This window comes from Lactuca serriola, chromosome 5 (assembly GCF_051521515.1).
Source record: "Lactuca serriola cultivar US96UC23 chromosome 5, Lser_US96UC23_V15, whole genome shotgun sequence".
NCBI lineage: Eukaryota > Viridiplantae > Streptophyta > Magnoliopsida > Asterales > Asteraceae > Lactuca > Lactuca serriola.
In genome coordinates, this window is record NC_136412.1 from 160,401,373 (window position 1) to 160,420,190 (window position 18,818).

Here is an 18,818-nt window from a genome sequence, read left to right on the forward strand (position 1 = left end):
GGCCACCAATCCCAGAGAGAACCCTAAAAGAGTCCTTGAGCGTTTTGTGAGAGAAAAGAGGAAGATCCATGATTATTTGTGGGTGATTTTGCATATAGAAGAGGATATAGAAGAGGATCAGGGCAAGAGGAGACCAAAGGAGGTGCTAATCTAGTGATTCCTGAGTCCAGAGACTTCATTTGAGGTAACCATTCGTTCCTTTCTCAGCCCTTGGTGTAAATCTTAGAGTTAGGGCTTCTTTGTGGAATGATTCATGGAGTAATTGGCCTCTTTTTGTGTTGATGCTTTAGATCTGGACCCAAAGAGGTCCAGAGACTCTTTTCCCTCAAGCTTTATGAGTGTTAATGGAGGCCATGAGCTTAGAATAGCATTCGAGAGACCATATCATCAAATAAGGCCTTTAGACCTTTGCATGAGCACCAAGATTGTAACTTTATGTGATGAATGTGCTTGGAAGCACTGGATCTATGAGTTACTGGGACGGATCTGACCTCAGGAGTGAGTTTGAGTTCATGCATGGCTTAGACTCGCCGAGTCCGAAGAACAGACTCGGCGAGTAGCATGAAGATTGTCCATAACCACTCAGTGAGTGGTCTTGCCGAGTTAAGGGGTTGACTCAGTGAGTCAGGGAGAGTCAGAGAGGGTTGATAGGTGGACTTAGTCAAGCTGGAACTCGCCGAGTTGTTCTTGAGACTCGGCAAGTTGAGTCGTGGTGGCCCCGCGATTCATGCCAGGTGGAACTCGTCGAGTCAGGGAAGTACTCGACATGTCAAGGGAGGATTCTAGGGAGTCAATGAGCACGTATAGACTCGCCGAGTCGCTCTAGTGCACTCGCCGAGTCCGGTCAGAGTTGACTGTTGACCAGAGTTGACCAGAGTTGACCAGTGTTGACTTGATAGGGGTAGTCAACCTTAGTTGTGAAAGTGTTAATTAGAGATATATTGTGTTATAGGAGGATTATAGCTCGGAGGATCGAGCGCGAGTGATTTCCGGGATTTGTGAGTTATCGAGATACGCGAGGTGAGTCTTCTCACTATACTTTACCTTGAGTAGGTAACCAGAGTTATGTGATAGAGTATTTGTATGCTATATGTATGTTATGTGTTGTACTGCATTATTTCTATGTGATTTATGTTGTGCATGTTTATAGAGTTGGAACCGGAAGGTTCCCAGAGTTAGAACCAGAGGGTTCACAGAGTAGGTTCTACGGACCCACAGAGTTATAGCCTCGAGTGGCTAATATGTGTTATGTGTGGTATTTTGGGGAACTCACTAAGCTTTGTGATTACAGTGTTGGTGTTATTTGTTTCAGGTACTAGTGATGACCGTGGGAAGGCGCCGGCTGGATCAGCACACACACATGGGATTTTTATGATATGTGATCTCGGGATTTCTTGTATGTCATAGATTGGAGTTTCAAACATTGATGTTTTATGAAAATTAAATGAATATGTTTTTATATTATGCGAAAAAAATATTTTGAAATTTACGGTGTTACAAGTTGGTATCAGAGCCTTGGTTTGAGGGATTCGAGTACACCTTCAGGCGTATTCGAACTCAAACAGAGGATTTGAGAAGTATTTTCAAAAAGAGTAAAAGATTTTTGGAAGAACGCAGAGCAGAGTTGTGTGTACGATCAGTCCGCGCCCGAATGGTGATTTCCCAAAATACCCTCATGTTATGTGATATTGATATTGATATTGTTGGATTAGTATCTAAGTCCATAACTATTTTGGTATGTACTTGACCCGATGGTGCATGGTCCTTTTGGGTTGCCTTCACCAAAGCAACTTGATAGGATGAATTATGGAGAGAAAGGATTAAATATTATTTATTAATATATTTTGAGAATAATATATTAAAGGAGAAATCATATTGTTTAATTAATATTAGTCAATAATTAATTGGTAATTAGTTTTGTGACTAAAAGAGATTAATTAAACTTAAGGGACTAGAATTGTAATTATAAGATAATTGCAATTACGGCCATGGATTGCCTTTTATTATAAGGTGGACGAATTCTATGGGGGAAGCCCATATGAAATCGTCCAAGGCTTTAAGAAAAGGGCTCCATGGGTTGCTTAGGGCTTAAGCAACCAAATTAGGGTTTCCTTGTTAGATAACCCTAATAGCCTCACTATAAATAGAACCCTTAAGGCTCAAAAACGTGGACAAGAAACCTTCTAGGGTTTTCACACGTTTTGGACAGCCTCCATCCTCTCTCCTCTTCATCCTCTTGCTTATGGTGTTTGTGAACCATTAGAGGAGTGACACTTGTGACTCTAAGCCTTCCATAGTCAATTCAAAGGAGGAATTGGGATTGTTATTGCTACATAACAATCAAGGTAATATCTTAAACCTAATTATATGTTAATATTGATTTCCATATGCTAGAATTAGGGTTTATAGTCTTGGATTCATAGCATGTCCAATAGAGAAACCTAGATCCAAGCATTAGGGTTTGTATGAGCACATAGGATGTCTTATGACCAAAACCCATCAGTGGTATCAGAGCCTAGCTTGGTTTCAATTGTATTGATGCTTGATGTAACTAGAAAATTCGTTTTTTTGGATTCTGGAGGCTGGACTCGCCGAGTCCATGGCTGAACTCGCCGAGTCCATGCAGACTCGCCGAGTCAGCTCGTCAGATGGAGGGTATTTCGTGATTTCTTGCTATTTTTGCTTATGGATAGTTACCTTATCATGTTAGATCAATATTAATCCGATTATATGATATATTTGACTATATTTTTGATCTAATTGAAGATATTTATCAATTAATAAGATAATTGTTACCTTATAAGATAATTGATTAATTATTTTGACTAAATTGATAAATTGTTTTGCAAGAAATCATTAAATAAATCAAATATGGATAATTATGTGATTAAATGTTAATTTGAATTATTTGTTATTTGATCCTTGTTGTTATGAAAAGTTTCATGTTTTGCCCTTTAGGTTTTATAGTTTAAATTTGAACCCAAAAGTTTTGTTGTTTTGAAATTTAAATAGTTAAAACCCTAATGTTTTGAAAAAGGTTTCAAAACTTGCCCTCAAGTTTTGGAATTTAAATTTTGATTGAATGGTTTAATTTTGATGTATATTTAAGTTCTAAACCCTAATGTGTTGAAATGTTTCAAAACTTGCCCTCAAGTTTTGGAATTTAAAAGTTGATTAAAAGTTTAATTAGGAATGTTAAATTCTAAAACTCTAGTATAGTTTTGAAAAAGTTCAAATCACACCCTTATGGTTTTATTAATTAATTAAGGTGTATAATTAAAAGAGATTTAATAAATCCATAAAAGTTTAGGTTTACAATTTAATTGAATTAAAAGTATAATTGTTAAATTAGACCACCTAATATTTTAAAAGTATAAAATACACCCTATACTATATATATTACATTAAAAGTCTAACATTATATATATGTATGAGTAAAAGTCAGTCTTACCGTTAGTAGGCCTCATTCACGAAGCTAGTCTATAAGGGGTGTTTAAGGAAATTGCCTATAAAATGGCGATTGAATGGGTATCCACTCCTACCCACCGCACTCTTGACTAGTGGAGGGTCGTTAGCCGAACGGGTAGGATAGGACGAAACCTTCCATTATAAGTATAATGAATTACTAAAGTAACTAAATGTTTTCATAAAATTCCCAATCTTAGTTACTTAGGCAAAAGTGAATTGATGCAATTCCATAAAATTACACTTTGTACCCTTGCGAAGACGTTAGTGGAGCGTGTGTGGTTAACCGGCACACTAAATGGGTCTAAGCAAAGGTAGCAAAGGGTGACTCAATGTTTTTCATAGTTCGGTGGAGCGTGTGTGGTTTACCGGCACATCGAATAGGTGACTGTAACATGTGAGGGCACCATGTAGTTTGCATGGTTATTCACACCCGCTTTGTGATCCTCGACATCCCAGTCACAAACAAGAGGGGCATATCGAGATATAAACATGCCATTGAAAGTTCAATGTATCTCAAAGGATCTAGGAGTTTTCAAAGATTTAAAACTTAAATTTCTTTTTCGTTTTTCATGGTGGAAATTAGTAAATCGTCATTCACTTACCTTCAAATATTCTGCAACTAGATTACGGCATCCCTTTTCTAGGTTGTAGCGTATTGTGTTGGGTCCTAGCCTTGGAATTTCATTTGGGTGATCTACCAAGGACTCAATCTATCTACTAACTTGAATTCATTTTTCTCCCGTTTTGTAGATGTCAAAGTTCGACAACTATGGTCTTCTCAAATCCCGTGGAACAAGCATTCCACATGAAGATGATATTCCACGATTCAATCGAGGAACAAGAGATCATGCTTCACTTCCTCCTCCTCCTCCTCCAATTATTCTCCCTAACCCACAAGTTCAAAGGCTTGAAAAGTTCAAGATCACTCAAGCCCTTTTGGCAAGTAAACATAAAGAAGGAAAGTCCGTGTGTGCACACGTCCTAGGGATGAAGTCACACATTGATAAGTTAAGAATGTTGGGATCCGTTGTCTGTGAGGAAATGGCTATTGATTGGGTTCTTCTGTCACTTCCCAACTCATATAGTGAGTTCGTGAGAGAGTACTATATGATGAACTACGACGTGACCATTATAGATCTCACCTATATGCTTATTGCTGCTGAATCTGCAATGATTTGGCGCAATATAAAAGAAAAGTTGATTGGTGAATCTGCCTTCGAGACCTCTATGGATATAGACAACGGCAACGAAAGACATGCTACGATCGAAAAGTTTGATCATAAGAGAAAGGAAATGTCTGAAGTAGTTCCATGTCCTGTTCCAAAAGAGTCGATTTGCTTTTATTGCCAAGAGAAGGGGCATTGGAGACGAAGCTGCCCCATTTACCTAAGAGATCTAAGAGATGGGAGAGTCGAAACATATGGCTCTAATATAGGTAAAATCCATTTACTAACTCTTTTAAGCTTTTATTCTAGATTCCTAATACATAATGTAATAAGATTACAATTGATGTTTTGTAGGATCGAAGAAAAGAAAGGGAGCTTAAGGGAAGAAGTGAGCAAAATCTAACCGTAAAGGAATGGATTTCGATCACATTTCTCGAAGATTAGATTCTTGAGCTACTACTTAGAGTTAGAATTAGATTGCTAAGAAAGATGTATTAGCATAAGTTTTCAAATGAGTTGCATTGTAAGGACAAAATTTTTCCGCAATAAAATAAATTTTGATTTTAAATTTTATTTATTTATCCTTACAATGGCGTGTATGAAAAATTGATGTTAAAATGGTTCTATTATTAGCAATAATGGATTTGGTTCTTATTATGTTATTTATGGAAAGTCGAGAATTTACCAAATAGGGAGAGTTTCTCATCGCCCAAGTTTCAATTGGACAGAAACTTGGAATCATGCAACGTGGATGCACGATGAATGAGAAATTTCGTATTTGGAAATTAGACTAATTCATTGACAAAGTGTCAAGTGAAGGACTAGGAGATCGAGTACACAAAGTTGTGTGATCAAAGTCCACCATAAGAGTAACGAGATATTCGTCATGATTTACTAAAGGTTTAGTAAATATGATTATACTTATAAGATTAAGTGTAATTCCGAATTGATTGAAAAGGTTTAAATCAATAGTAGAACAAATAACAAGAATCAAGTAGGCAGAGAGATAAAAGTTTCTCCATTCTAAGAAGAAGGGAGAGTACCTTTTATGCTTTATGATAGGTCTTAATGATTAAGAACCATATCTCAATTGATCCTCTAAGTGAGTCTTGGTACAATTGTATGTCCAAGAAGAGGAATCAAAGATTGAAGAAATAGTCAAATCAAGAAGTCAATCATACTTTGTTCCAAAACAAGTCTTAGAGTTAAGATTGTGACAATGAGTGAAAAGTATTCAGAAGGTTTAAAACATTCATTAAATGTGGTAAGTTGTGATGTCTTAGATAAGACAAAGATCAACTAGGACCAATTTATGAGGAGTTTTGATAAAAACTACACTAACTCTTGAATATTTGTTAGTCAAGAAATGGTTATTGACAAGAGAACCTTATATGTCAAGGAGTCAGTGGGAGTCTTAATGGTCTTGAAAGGTCTCAAGAACAAATCAAATAAACCTTATCGATCATCACTAGCACACGAGTTAAGGTTTACAACCTATCGTGATGACATTATTTTGATTCTGTGTCAATCCAATCGAGTTAATTATGCATGAGAGTTCTATGAGTTCTCATTTTGAATGCATAAAAGGCAAAGCACCTTAATCAATGAAAGGTACATTGATAAGAAAAGGTGAGCTGCTTAACTACTTGGAAGACATGGTGGGCAGCTGTGCTACCATAAGGCAAGAAATCAAGATTAAGAAAGCTCGGTCCATATGAGTTTGAATTTGTCGTAAACTTTAGTTTTAACAAATTCACATGGATAAGAACACATACACCGCTCAAATCTAAGTGTCATAAGATTTCCTCCTTCATGAAAATGATTGTGAAGAAATGCTTTCACTAAGAGAGATTTTAAGAAGATAGTGATTGTAAAATTGCATTCTCAAATTCAATCATGGTTACGGCATCCCTTTCCATAACTTGAATTGTGAGGTTTGGCAATTAGTCTTAATTGTTTAGACACACATATGAACTATCGAAGGCAAATGTGTATAAGTTCAAGAAACCTTGATAAAAGATTATCAAAGCACTAAGTATTAGAAACATGAACTTAAGAAATTCAATAAGCATTGTTTTTCTGAAAGTTAAGATGTTTATGAATACATGTCGAAGCTAGTGGGAGCATAAGTGTTATGTTTTATAATAATCATCAAGATAGTGGGAGCATAAAAGTTATGATTGTATGATTATTAAGGAAAGTATTGCAAGGTTAGCAATATTAATTATAGAAAACAAGAGTCATACTTTGCAAAGTCGCAATAGTTGAAGAGTTGTTTTGCTATAATTAAGGGAGAGAATATTATGCTTCATTTCAAATCTAAAGGCTTAGGTTGTGGAATGTTAATAAAATTTGGTCAAAGGTACATAGTGTGTTCTTAAAATTTCGATTATGATTACGGCATCCCTCTTCACAATTTGAATTTTAAGAACATGGCAAATAAAACATTATGCGTCGTGTCCCATATGCTTCGGGTATAGGATCGATTGCAAATGCTTTAATGTTTGACCATTCTAAAATTTTCCAAATGTCTAGCGCATTTAGAGGGAAAAGGACAAGAATTGGTTTTGACTAAAACAATTATACAACTATCAAAGGACAATCCAAAGTTCGATGAGGATTGGTCGCTTGTGAGTAGTTGGAAGTATAGTATTGGAAAATATGGAAATGTTTCCATATTGGATGGACCATATCGACATCATTACGAATAGATAAGATTCTATTAAGAATGAGTTGTCATATGGAACATATGGAAGTGTGTCCATATTGGGAATTGAATATTGAGAAATCTATGATTAGATTAGAAACTTCTATGCAAAAGGATGTTCAAAGAATGTACTTTGAGTGAGAGACATCACGTCTATGGAATTGTCTTGTAACAATCTCCGATAGAGGACTTTGTAATATCATTGGCAATAGTCTTTGTGACTTTGGTGCAGTGACATTACGAAAGGATAAGTTGCATAGAATGTTAGAATCTAGCATATTCTATAAGTAGCAAGAATTTGATATTCTTTAACTTATGGAAAAAGGATTTGGAGTTGAGAAATGAGAATGATTGGAAATGTGTTCAATATGATCTATTTCACAAAGTAAGAACCATAGGTAAACATTGTGTGCATGCTAGGAGCATGGGACAAGTGTTGTAATTCAAGTAAGAAGTTGATTACTCGGAACTACAAATAATGAGTAATCAATATGGTGATAAATAAAAGGTGTTTTATTTATGCTCAAAGGGTTGAGGCCATATGGGATTAGTATTATTCTTGTGTTTCACATTTGCATGTTTTGACTTCCAGAATAATTGAGTTTATTAAGAATAATCGAATTATTCAAACGGGCCACGGTCGTTCATATGTTGGAAGTAGATATGAATGAAGATTGTCGTGAATTGGTGTGTGGATTGTCTAGAAAAGTATTAGACATAAGCAAATGTTTGTTGCAACGTTCATGAGTGCTTACGAATATGATTTGAGCATTGGATTAAACCCACGCTCACTTGGATCACTCCATGAATTGTATCACAAGTGATTGGAGAGACGATAACATCTTATATTCTTGAAACCGAGATGTGTAAGTTGTATCTTGCGAATCGGTTGCACATTGATAATATGTAAACGCACTAGTAACTTGGTGTTATAAAACATATTGTCGTGTGTGATTCGGTGTGTGAGTGCAAGCGAGCATTGTATCAAAGTTTATCCATTCCTTTTATTCAAAGTAGGATAAAAGCGATATCTTTGGGCCCCTCGATGGTTTAGTGATGACAAACGTAAATGCTCGGCCGGGCTAGGGCTAATTTGATTTGTTCAATTAGTCTGTCGTCATAAATCAGAAATCGAGAAGTAGTACAAAGAGAATCATTTGAAATCATATCTCATATGATATCTAGAATGGAGGAATATATGATCCCTTATCTAAGGACACGCGTATCTGATAGGATCAGAGTTGACAGCGGCTTTGGAAAGCTACGATTCCAGATCGGGATCCGAAGTCATACACAGAATAGTTGTTAGACTTATCCAAGTGGGAGACAGTTGGATTAGTGTCTAAGTCCATAACTATTTTGGTATGTACATGACCCGATGGTGCATGGTCCTTTTGGGTTGCCTTCACCAAAGCAACTTGATAGGATGAATTATGGAGAGAAAGGATTAAATATGATTTATTAATATATTATGAGAATAATATATTAAAGGAGAAATCATATTGTTTAATTAATATTAGTCAATAATTAATTGGTAATTAGTTTTGTGACTAAAAGAGATTAATTAAACTTAAGGGACTGGAATTGTAATTATAAGATAATTGCAATTAGGGCCATGGATTGCCTTTTATTATAAGGTGGACGAATTCTATGGGGGAAGCCCATATGAAATCGTCCAAGGCTTTAAGAAAAGGGCTCCATGGGTTGCTTAGGGCTTAAGCAACCAAATTAGGGTTTCCTTGTTAGATAACCCTAATAGCCTCACTATAAATAGAATCCTTAAGGCTCAAAAACGTGGACAAGCAACCTTCTAGGGTTTTCACACGTTTTGGGCAGCCTCCATCCTCTCTCCTCTTCATCCTTTTGCTTATGGTGTTTGTGAACCATTAGAGGAGTGACACTTGTGACTCTAAGCCTTCCAAAGTCAATTCAAAGGAGGAATTGGGATTGTTATTGCTACATAACAATCAAGGTAATATCTTAAACCTAATTATATGTTAATATTGATTTCCTTATGCTAGAATTAGGGTTTATAGTCTTGGATTCATAGCATGTACAATAGAGAAACCTAGATCCAAGCATTAGGGTTTGTATGAGCACATAGGATGTCTTATGACCAAAACCCATCAGATATGATGTATTCTCATGCTAGAGTAGGCTAGGTACTCCTATTAGGACTAGAGTGGCCTGATTTGTGATGCCTTAGCCTAGGGAGAGGTGAGCTGCTATGAGATGCTTGAGAGTGAGTAGGTAGCAGCGAGGGGCTTATGAGAGATCTGTTAGAGAATGGATTATGCATGATAGAGTACTTGGAATTTGGAATCCGAAGAGGAGGACTTGGGGTGTATTCTGATACGGTGCGGACAGTAGTATTGGGCCCGTACTACTAAAAGCACCGGAGCGGTGTACAGTCCAAGTAGGAATCTTTGGAATACCAAGGATCACAGATGGATGAGTTGTCGAGTGTGAGTATGCTCGAATGGATTCTAATTTATCGTATGTTGTATTTTAGAGGTAGATCATGGTGAGGACACGTCTGATGCCTGAGAGCAGTGAGACCAGTGATGAGGAGATCCGTCGGATCATCCATGAGGAGGTAGTTGCGGCCATCAGGGCAGAGATACCAGAGATGTTCGGGTCTATTAAGACCACATTGATTGAGACCTTCGACGAGCGTTATGCTGCTCTTTCTGAGGCTGCTGTTGCAGCGGCCACTGTAGCTATTGCTGCCGCGAGGCCGCAAGGTGGTGATGCGTTGCTGTTCCGAGAGTTCAACAACACAAAACCACCAGAGTTTGATGGGACCCAGGACCCGGTGGCAGCTATGAGATGGATTTCTGACATAGAGGGGTGTTTCTTCACTTGCTCATCTCCTGAGCATCTGAAGGTTTGGTTCGCGCTGAACCAGCTTCTCTTGGGAGCGAAGGACTGGTGGAAGTTTGTGACAGCGCACTTTACGCCTGCTGAGCTTGCGGTAGTGACCTGGGAGAGGTTCACCGCCATGTTCCGAGATGAGTACGTTCCCCAGGTGGAGAGGGAGCGTTTGGCCCAGGAGTTTCTAACCCTCAAGCAGGGTACTGAGTCTGTTACGGTGATTACCAGGATGCTCTATGAGAGGGCGATGTTCTGCCCTGAGCACGTGTCCACTGAGCAGGCACATATGAGCCGATATTTAAGTAGCTTGAGGCGAGACATTCAGGAGTTCGCGGTGAACTCCTCGTACCGGACATTTGTCGAGCTTCAGGCAAATGCCCGGAAGAAGGAGATTGAGCTAGAGACTCAGGCCAGAGAGGAGGCGGAGTCTCAGGGGAGGGATCGGCGGCCGGCGCAGTCTCAGCCGGCAGCTAAGCGGGCCAAGCCCGCTGATCCAAAACCAGGGAGCCAGAAGGGCCGCACTTGTGGGAAGTGTGGCAAGGGTCATGATGGAGTCTGTAGAGCAGGATCTTGCTACAAGTGTGGAAAGGAGGGGCACATGGCCAAGGACTGCCCCAAGGGGTTTGCGGTGTGTTTTCACTGCAACCAGACCAGACACCGGAAGGCAGAGTGTCCGCAATTACGAGGATCATCTCAGGGAGCACCTCATGGATCTGCCCCTGCCACCATCAGAGCTACCGAGAGTCGGGCAGTGAAGGTCGAGGCGCCGAGGGCACGAGGGAGAGCTTTTTAGATGACCGCGGAGGAGGTCCGCGCAGCGCCCGATGTCGTGGCTGGTATGTATTCTTTCGTGTATTTATTTTGATGTTGAGATATTATGCTTATATTATGTTATGCGTATGTACTTTTCTTGTGAATTTTGTACCTGCCTTGGTGTTGTTTGACTCGGGTGTGAGTCAGTCTTTTGTATCTTTGGCTATTAGTCAGCATATCGGTGTTAGTCGTGAGGTGTTGAGTCGGCCTCTGAGAGTTTCCATAGCGGACGAGAGGGTGATAATGCCACGGAGGTTTTCCGAGGGTGCGTAGTCGAGATTTTCGGTATTGAGTTCCCGATTGATCTGGTTCCTATTGTTATGGGTGATGTCTATGTCATTGTGGGCATGGACTGGTAGAGTAGATTCGGTGCGGTTATCGACTGCGAGCGACAGCAGGTTACCATACGAGACCCCAGTGGGGGAGTTCATACGGTGTACGGTAAGGGTACACGGTCTGGATCGGCGTTTTGTTCGGCCGCTAGGGCAAGGCAGTGTCTACAGCAGGGCTGTAAGGGTTTTGTGGCGTATGTGATGGATACGCGGGTGGATTCCGATAGACCGAGGTCTATTGAGGAGGTTCCGATAGTGCGTGAGTTCCCTGATGTATTTCCTGAGGAGTTACCGGGTGTGCCTCCTGTGAGGCAGGTGGAGTTCAGTATCGATCTGGTTCCGGGGACCGCGCCTATCGCTAAGGTGCCTTATCGCCTTGCACCTCCAGAGATGCAAGAGTTATCCTCGCAGCTTCAAGAGCTGCTGGGGAAGGGGTTTATTCGGCCGAGCAGCTCGCCGTAGGGAGCTCCTATCCTGTTCGTCAAGAAGAATGAAGGTTCACACCGGATGCGCATTGATTACCGGGAGTTGAACAAGCTGACGGTCATGAATCGTTACCCGTTGCCGAGGATCGACGATTTGTTCGACCAGTTGCAGGGAGCATCTTGGTTCTCCAAGATCGATTTCAGGTCTGGATATCATCAGGTGAGGGTGCGAGATGAGGACGTCCAGAAGACAGCGTTCAGGACACGTTATGGGCATTACAAGTTTGTGGTGATGCCTTTTGGGCTCACTAATGCCCCGACGATGTTCATGGATCTCATGAACCGAGTGTGCAGGCCGATGCTGGATCGGTCGGTGATTGTATTTATTGACGACATTTTGGTATATTCGAGATCTAGAGAGCAACATGAGGAGCATTTGAGAGAGGTTCTCGGAGTTCTGAGATCGGAGAGGCTTTATGCCTAATTCTCCAAGTGTGATTTCTGGTTGCGGGAGGTCCAGTTCTTAGGACATCTCGTTAACTAGAAAGGGATATTGTTCGACTCGGCCAAAGTTGAGGCGGTGATGAGTTGGGAGGTGCCGAGGTCACCCTCCAAGATCAGAAGTTTCCTAGGGTTGGCAGGGTATTATCGGAGATTTATCAAAGATTTCTCTAAAATCGCAGTGCCACTCACCAGGTTGACCCGGAAGGGTGTTGCTTTTTCATGGGGCCCTGAGCAGCAGGCCTCCTTTGAGACACTTCGCCAAAGGTTATGCGAAGCCCGGGTGTTAGCCCTCCCAGAAGGGATGGAGGATTTTATGGTATACTGTGACGCATCGATTTTGGGGTTGGGGGCGGTGCTGATGCAGAGAGGGCATGTGATAGCATATGCATCGAGGCAGCTGAAGCCTCATGAGATGAGACATCCCACCCATGATCTAGAGTTGGGGGCAGTGGTGTTCGCCCTCAAGATTTGGCGTCACTACCTGTATGGGGTTCGGTGTACGATATACACGGACCATAAGAGTTTGAAATATTTGATGGATCAGCCCAACCTAAACATGCGACAGAGAAGGTGGTTGGATGTGGTTAAGGATTATGATTGTGAGATCTTGTACCACCCAGGCAAGGCTAAGGTTGTAGCTGATGCACTGAGCCGCAGGGCGGAGAGCACCCCGCTGCGGGATGTATGTTTGAGATTGACCGTGATAGCTCCAGTGTTGGATGCCATTCGTGGGGCATAAGCCGAGGCTGTGCAACCAGAGATGCAGAAGAAAGAGCGGGTCGTTGGTTTGGTTTCAGAGTTCGTTACCGATGGTCGGGGGCTTATGACATTTCAGGGGCGTATCTGGGTGCCGTTTGTGGGAGGAACGCGTACCATTTTGATGGAAGAGGCTTATCGGTCGAAATTCTCGATCCATCCTGGGGCCACTAAGATGTATTTGGACCTGAGGAAGGAGTATTGGTGGCCCTGTATGAAGAGGGATGTTGCGTGGTTTGTTGAGAGTTGCTTGACCTGTCGTAGGGTTAAGGCCGAGCACCAGAGGCCGCATGGTAAGTTGCAACCGTTGGAGGTTCCCGAATGGAAGTGGGAACAGATCACCATGGATTTTATCACCAAATTGCCAAGGACTACCAGGGGAGTTGATGCAATTTGGGTGATTGTGGACAAGTTGACGAAGAGCGCTCACTTCTTGCTATCAGTGAGAGTTCTTCAGAAGAGAAACTGGCAGAGGTGTACGTGAGGGAAGTGGTATCTCGGCATGGGGTGCCGATCTCGATTGTTTCAGACCATGATATGCGTTTCACTTCCAAATTCTGGAAGAAGTTTCATGAGGAGCTGGGTACTAGGCTGCATTTTAGTACCGCATATCATCCCCAGACAGACGGTCAGAGTGAGCGGACGATTCAGACACTCGAGGACATGCTCCGGGCATTTGTGTTGGATTTCGGGGGTAGTTGGGATGCATATTTGCCCTTGGCAGAGTTTTCCTACAACAACAACCATCATTCGAGCATTGGTATGCCTCCCTTTGAGCTGTTGTATGGGAGGAGGTGTCGGACCCTCCTTTGTTGGGGAGAGATTGGACAGCGTGTGATGGGCAGTATAGAGATCGTGCTTCAGACGACAGAGTAGATCCAGTAGGTCAGACAGAGGTTGTTAACCGCTCAGAGTCGTCAGAAGAGCTATACAGACAGATGCCGGTCCGAGCTTGAGTTTCAGATCGGCAACCTTGTACTCCTGAATGTCTCTCCTTGGAAAGGAGTGATTCGATTCAGGAAGAGGGGCAAGTTGGGGCCCCGATATATTGGTCCATTCAGAGTGATCGCGAGGGTAGGCTGGGTAGCCTATCGTTTGGATTTGCCAGCAGAGTTGGGGCAGCTTCATGACACTTTTCATGTGTCGCAACTGAGGAAGTGTATAGCCGAGGAGTCGGCAATGGTTCCATTAGAGGATATTCAGGTGGATGCGAGCCTGAATTATGCTGAGAGACCAGTGGCAATCAGAGATCGGAAAATCAAGGTTCTGAGGAACAAGGAGATACCCTTGGTTTTGGTTCTGTGGCAGCATGGTAAGGGGTCCGAGATGACTTGGGAGCCGGAGCATGAGATGCGTGAGCAGCATCCGGAGTTATTTGTAGAGCGAGACATCGAGGGCGAAGTCTAGTTCTCGTGGGGGAGAATTGTAACAACCCGGATTCCCAGGTATTATTTATTCTTCTTAGTTTTGGTGTTTTGTGAGGAGACTCGGCGAGTTGGAGCTCAACTCGCCGAGTATGATCGCGGTTTGGGAAAGGGTTCGCGTCCGGACTCGGCGAGTCCACGCTGTTTAATGAAACCCTAAATTTCAGGGTATGAGACCTATTTAAAGTGGCTTATGGCCGTCATTTGCGGCCACCAACCCCAGAGAGAACCCTAAAAGAGTCCTTGAGCGTTTTATGAGAGAAAAGAGGAAGATCCTTGATTATTTGTGGGTGATTTTGCATATAGAAGAGGATATAGAAGAGGATCAAGGCAAGAGGAGACCAAAGGAAGTGCTAATCTAGTGATTCCTGAGTCTAGAGACTTCATTTGAGGTAACCATTCGTTCCTTTCTCAGCCCTTGGTGTAAATCTTAGAGTTAGGGCTTCTTTGTGGAATGATTCATGGAGTAATTGGCCTCTTTTTGTGTTGATGCTTTAGATCTGGACCCAAAGAGGTCCAGAGACTCTTTTCCCTCAAGCTTTATGAGTGTTAATGGAGGCCATGAGCTTAGAATAGCATTCTAGAGACCATATCATCAAATAAGGCCTTTAGACCTTTGCATGAGCACCAAGATTGTAACTTTACGTGATGAATGTGCTTGGAAGGACTGGATCTATGAGTTACTGGAACGGATCTGACCTCAGGAGTGAGTTTGAGTTCATGCATGGCTTAGACTCGCCGAGTCCGAAGAACAGACTCGGCGAGTAGCATGAAGATTGTCCATAACCACTCAGCGAGTGGTCTTGCCGAGTTAAGGGGTTGACTCAGTGAGTCAGGGAGAGTCAGAGATGGTTGATAGGTGGACTGAGTCAAGCTGGAACTCGCCGAGTTGTTCTTGAGACTCGGCGAGTTGAGTCGTGGTGGCCCCGCGATTCATGCCAGGTGGAACTCGTCGAGTCAGGTAAGTACTCGACGTGTCAAGGGAGGATTCTAGGGAGTCAGTGAACACGTATAGACTCGTCGAGTCACTCTAGTGTACTCGCCGAGTCCGGTCAGAGTTGACCGTTGACCAGAGTTGACCAGTGTTGACTTGATAGGGGTAGTCAACCTTAGTTGTGAAAGTGTTAGTTAGAGATATATTGTGTTATATGAGGATTATAGCTCGGAGGATCGAGCGCGAGTGATTTCCGGGATTTACGAGTTATCGAGATATGCGAGGTGAGTCTTCTCACTACACTTGACCTTGAGTAGGTAACCAGAGTTATGTGACAGAGTATTTGTATGCTATATGTATGTTATGTGTTGTACTACATTATTTCTATGTGATTTATGTTGTGCATGTTTATAGAGTTGGAACAGGAAGGTTCCCAGAGTTAGAACCAGAGGGTTCACAGAGTAGGGTCTACGGACCCACAGAGTTATAGCCTTGAGTGGCTAATATGTGCTATGTGTGGTATTTTGGGGAACTCACTAAGCTTTGTTCTTACAGTGTTGGTGTTATTTGTTTCAGGTACTAGTGATGACCGTGGGAAGGCGCCGGCTTGATCAGTACACACACATGAGATTTTTATGATATGTGATCTTGGAATTTCTTGTATGTCATGGATTGGAGTTTCAAACATTGATGTTTTATGAAAATTAAATGAATATGTTTTTATATTATGCGAAAAAATTATTTTGAAATTTACGGTGTTACACGAGGACATGCTTAGAGCCTGTGTGATTGACTTCGGCAAGTCTTGGGACACCCACTTGCCTCTGATTGAATTCTCCTATAATAACAGTTATCACACAAGCATCAAGTTCACTCCTTTCGAAGCGTTATACGTACGCAAATGCATATCGGCTCTATTCTGGGCTGAGGTAGGTGACTACCAGCTAGCAAGGGGACAAGCACCAAACAATACTCTAACCGGACCGGAGATCATCCGTGAAACGACTGAAAGATAATTCAAATCAAGGCTCGACTTCAAGCATCACATGACCGACAGAAGAGCTACGCTGATAAACGGAGAAAGCCACTAGAATTTCAAGTCAGAGACCGAGTGCTACTAATAGTCTCTCCCTGGAAAGGGATGATTCGTTTTGGGAAACGGGAGAAACTAATCCCACGGTACATTGGGCCATTCGAGATCCTTGCTCGAATCGGTCCAGTGGCATATAGACTACAGCTACCTGCGGAGCTCAGCGGCATACACCCTCTATTCCATGTTTCCAATTTAAAGGAGTGCTTATCTGATGAAACTCTCGTCATCCCATTAGAAGAAATCGAAATCAATGAGAATCTCTTGTTCGTGGAGGTACCAGCTGAAATCATGGACAGCGAGGTGAAGCGTACTAAGAAAAGTCGCATTCCAATAGTGAAGGTTCGATGGAACACAAAGCGTGGACTAGAATTCACTTGGGAACACGAAGACCAAATGAAGCAAAAGTACCCTCACTTATTCTCACATTCTTGAACTTTAGCTTCAAAAAGAATTTCGGGATGAAATTCCCTCTAACGGGGGGATGATGTCACAACTAGCATGTTAGCTAGGAAATTTGATACTCTTTTAAACATTATCAATTATGAGAGTTGTAACCCTAATTCATAATATGCTTAAATCTCATCCTATGACAACAAATTCGATTTAGGTTCATCAAGTAAAGTTGAAAACCCTAAAAATCCCGGTTAAGCCCATTATGGACTAGGATTTTCTTATCGGGCCTAATGGAACAATAAGCCTTCAATTTGACTATGTTGGGCTTAGAACCCTCAAATGGTCCATAATTGGACCCACATTCATAAAACCTAACCTTTTGGGCCATCTTGGGCCTAAAATGGAAGGGTTCACCTCTTTTGGGCATTTTTGTGCCATAATAAATCCAATGAGCCCTAATGGGCCATAAATCAATTCTTTTATACAAATATTGGGCCGTGAGGTACCCTAAAGGCCCAATGGGCCATAAGTTTTCCTTATAGGCCTCATAAATTCAAGCCAAGGCAAGAATGGGCCAAAGTGATTCCTTTTCTCCTTCCTCAGCCCATTTCGGCCAAAAAAAAAAGAAGTATTATAGGGAGAGTTGACTTTGGGAGGTGCCACCTCCATATTACCCTTCATACTTCCATAAATGGACCGACATGTATCCATAAGGGTCATTTCACTCCTCTCTCCCCTCTCTCTTCTTGTTTCGGCCGAAGACACACCATACACACACACATTACACAAAATTCTCTCCATTTCTCTTAAAGACCATCTTTTTTCTTCCTTCAAAGAACTCTCGAAAATTTGGCTTGGATTCAAGAGTCTTCATCAATTGTTGTCAATCTTTGGTAAGTCTTTACACATCCAAGCTTAATAACTTCACTTTCTTGTTAAATCAATGCTTTAAGCAAATTTTTTGGAGTTTATACTCCTAGAAATCTCCCTAAACTCGAGATCTACATCAAAGGTGTGCTAAGACCAAAAATATCTTCCATTTCTATTCAAAACCGAACACACAAACCCAAGGTGAGTTCATACACCTTGTTTTTTGTTTTTACGTGGTTTTTTGGGGAGAATACAAGTCTCATGTGTTGATTCTATGTGTGTATGCTTGTTTATGTGATTTATTTTGTTTATGTTGTGATAATACGATAAACATTGCTAGATCTCGAAATTTATGGTTGAAGTGTGAAGAATACAAAAACATATAACATAATAAACCACTTACTTTGAAGATCAAATAATCTTTAAGCTTAAGAGGCGAAAACAAAGTTAAAATCCTTATAAGTGTTATTTTTGGAAAAATAACAAATGCTTGGGGTAAACATGATATTTTCGTATCTGAAAGGTTAGAATGGTATTTTTGCTTATCAATCTGACTTTTTATGAAAATAACACTTTTTAGGGGTTCAAAACATAAATATTAGCTTATTGGGCTTACATTTGGGCCTTACGGGTTTTGGGGCCCAAAATTGCGAAAAAATAGAAGATTTGAGCTAAAAACGTAATAAAAGTTAAAGATCGAGCCAAAACAGTAAATAAATCAATAATGGGGCTGAAATTGGCATTAGTTTTAAAACTGGGACTAAAAATGTAAAGTTTTTGGATTTTGGGTCAAAAATGTAAAACTTTCGAAATTTATGTTAAAACTGAAAATTTTTGTAAATAGAGGGCTGAATATGTTTAAAATTATAGTTTGGGCTGAAATCACATTTAAAAAAATGTTTTAGGCCGAAAATGCCAAGAAAAGTAATTCAAAGACAAAAAAAATGTCATATATATATATATATATATATATATATATATATATATATATATATATATATATATATATATATATATATATATATATATTAAACTTGACCTCGAACATAAATAGTGAAC

General features: G+C 40.9%; 1 long non-coding RNA gene across 1 annotated transcript; it reads left to right on the forward strand.

Annotated features, from left to right (window-relative positions):
• The first annotated feature begins 17,608 nt into the window (after positions 1–17,608).
• On the forward strand, positions 17,609–18,172 carry LOC145051304 (uncharacterized). Its single transcript, XR_013683523.1, has 3 exons — positions 17,609–17,782; positions 17,870–17,960; positions 18,100–18,172. It is a non-coding gene; the product is annotated as an uncharacterized LOC145051304 (long non-coding RNA).
• Positions 18,173–18,818: the final 646 nt, after the last annotated feature.